At 49.5% G+C, this 2,944-nt stretch overlaps 1 non-coding gene across 1 annotated transcript; it reads right to left on the bottom strand.

Annotated features, from left to right (window-relative positions):
- Window positions 1-256: 256 nt before the first annotated feature.
- On the bottom strand, window positions 257-363 carry LOC116275973. The gene has a single exon (XR_004185439.1). It is a non-coding gene; the product is annotated as a U6 spliceosomal RNA (small nuclear RNA).
- Window positions 364-2,944: the final 2,581 nt, after the last annotated feature.

Here is a 2,944-nt window from a genome sequence, read left to right as displayed (position 1 = left end):
ACTCAGGATTGTGCAGAGGGAAGCAGAGACAAGATAGGAAAGATCCAAACTGGGGCCGGAGAGCCAGATGCAAAATGCACCGCAGAGATGAGTCTGCCTACGCCCCACCTCCTTCTATTCCGTCTCCTAGGACTACTGCATTTATTTGTGTTAAACAAAAGATATAGCCTGTAGATGAAAGATGTTTTCAGTGGTAAACCGTGCACCGGCGTATAAACGTGGTGTAAAACAAACAAACAAAAACAAACCTGGGGCGAAAAATATGGAACGCTTCACGAATTTGCGTGTCATCCTTGCGCAGGGGCCATGCTAATCTTCTCTGTATCGTTCCAATTTTAGTATATGTGCTGCCGAAGCGAGCACGGAACTGCCCGCTTGCCAGAAGGTATATAAAGGCAAGAAATAGAAATACTTTACACTTACGGTAAGTATGTCATAGTCCATTTTAAAACATAATTTTAAAATTACAAACTACCCAATAAATTATTACTTTCTGCATCAATATTTTGTACTAATATCTTTATGTTTACAGCCAAATTAATTCTAATTATCTCTCTAACATTCTTGCATCGTATATGCAAATATGAAGGACTCATGGGAAATAGGCCCTCTTCCCGCCAGACCTTTGCGCGCTCCCGGCGGACGGTCACGCTCTGTCACGTGGTGCGTGCTGCCTGCGCGTCTTTCTGCGGGGGCAGAGGAGGCGCGGAGGGATCAGAACCGGGTTTTTAGTCGAACGCTGCGCGGGGGTGATGCAACACCGACCCTCGAAACTACCGAGCCGCGTATGCGCGGCGCGAATGCATTTTTGGAGCCAGGGGCCATGGTGCCCATGGGGTCCGCACGGGTGTTGGAGACCCCATGGGCACCATGTTGTTGTTCGACTCGGGACCCCGAAAAGATTGCGAGTCGCTGCTTGGACTCTTCCCTGCGCCGGGACCCGAGAGGCGTGACCCTAGCAAGGCCTGGGGCCACCCACCGGGGCCCGGAAGGGGCCGACAGGGGCTGCGGCGGGGGTTCGTGGGGAGGGTGGGCCAGGGCGCGCTTTCATTTTCCCCTGGGCTTCTCGGGACTCGCTCCCTGCATTCGGAGCCAAGGGGATGAGGGTGTCTGCTTTGGGACCCCAACTTCCAGTAGTGATGGAAGTCTGGGAAGGGTCACCACCGTTTGAGCCAACATTTAGAAAGAGCCAGGCGCTTAACTTAATTGGTGTCATTTCCTCCGTTTTCCGGTTTAGCGAACAGGCTCTGGGAGGTTAAATCATCTGCCCCAATGATCCTGCCACTGGTTAAAGTAGTTGGGATTTGGATGCGAGTCTGATTTCAAAGACTGATTTTTTTTTTTTTTCTTTTTAAAAACACAGTTTGGAAAAGATTTGAGACAAGTGCCGCCTCCACTTTCCGTGTGAGACTTACTCCAGAAGCCCTGAGCAGCTCAGACTTTCCTTCCTACTTCCATTCCTTCAACAAATCAATTGAACACCTTTGGTGTCAGCACCGGGGCTTCAGGGGTGCATGAGTGGTCAGGGTTGCTGTGGTCATGGAGCTCGGTTCCAGCAAGGGAGCCAGGCAGACACGAAAGAGCCCTCTGGATGCTGAGACGTGCTATGAAAGTGTGGCATAGAAAGTGCCCGGTTGATGATGGCCACTTCATTGGGGGACAAGAGAGAAGGTGACATTGGAGCTGTCATTGATGATAACTGCAGCAGCGCTGGGAGGACGGGGACCGAGATCCAGGCAGAGGACCTTGCAGCCACCTGAGTTAGTGTCACCCATCTGGGCCAGCCCTTCAGGGGAGGCCACTGTGGTGGTAGTTGCTGCTCCCAGCAGTGCTGTGGCTCGGGGGGCCGCTGCCAGGGAGTTCGGCCTTTAGGGCCTTGAGTTCTCCCCACTCGCTACCCCTCTTCAGTGAAATGGAAGTCATTTGACTAGCTTCTCATCTGACCTTATTAAATAAGAAGTAGGCAAACGCAAACCTCAGAATGCTAATATGGCGTTTATTGAGTGAAAAGAGCTAATTTGGACAATGATGTTTCCCCCAGATGTACAAAAAGGAATTGCAAATAACCAAAAAGCATATTAACATTGATGGCAGATGATGCTAATCTTCAATTAGCATCCACATTTGTATTCAGTTATTTAGAACAGGTAGGGCTGGTGGTTTCATAAATGCCTTGTTGTGGAAACTAGCATGAGATAGACCTAGTTATTAGTTCAGAATTTCTGGCTACATGAGCATGTGTTACTTTGAGCCAGAGGTAGATTTTTTTGTTGTTGTTTGTTTTTTTTTGAGATGGAGTCACCCAGGCTGGAGTGCAATGGTGCAGTCTCAGCTCACTGCAACCTCTGCCTCCTGGGTTCAAGCAATTCTGCCTCAGCTACCATGCCAGGCTAATTTTTGTATTTTTAGTAGAGATGGGGTTTCACCATGTTAGCCAGGCTGGTCTTGAACTCCTGACCTCAGGTGATCCACCTGCCTTGGCTTCCCAAAGTGCTGGGATTACAGGCGTGAGCCACCATGCCTGGACTTTTTTTTTTGAGATGGAGTCTCATTCTGTCACCCAAGCTGTACTGCAGTGGTGCGATCTTGGCTCACTGCAACTTCTGCCTCCTGAGTTCAAGAGATTCTCCTGCCTCAGCCTCCCAAGTAGCTGCGACTACAGGCTCACTTGTTAAAATTAGACCATGCTGGGCAAATTTTTATTTTTATTTTTATTTATGTTATTTATTTATTTTTGAGACAGAGTCTCAGTCTCTTCCCCAGGCTGGAGTGTAGTGGGGTCATCTTGGCTCACTGCAAACCCCTCCCCCCGGGTTCAAGCGATTCCCCTGCCTCGCCTCCTGAGTAGCTGGAACTACAGGCATGTGCCATCGCCCACAGTTAATGTCCGTATTTTCAGTAGAGACAGAGTTTCGCCATGTTGGCTAGGCTGGTCTGAAACTCC

The sequence above is a fragment of the Papio anubis genome, chromosome 7 (assembly GCF_008728515.1).
Source record: "Papio anubis isolate 15944 chromosome 7, Panubis1.0, whole genome shotgun sequence".
NCBI lineage: Eukaryota > Metazoa > Chordata > Mammalia > Primates > Cercopithecidae > Papio > Papio anubis.
Note: the sequence above shows the minus strand (reverse complement) of the source record. Positions and strands in the feature narration are given on the sequence as shown.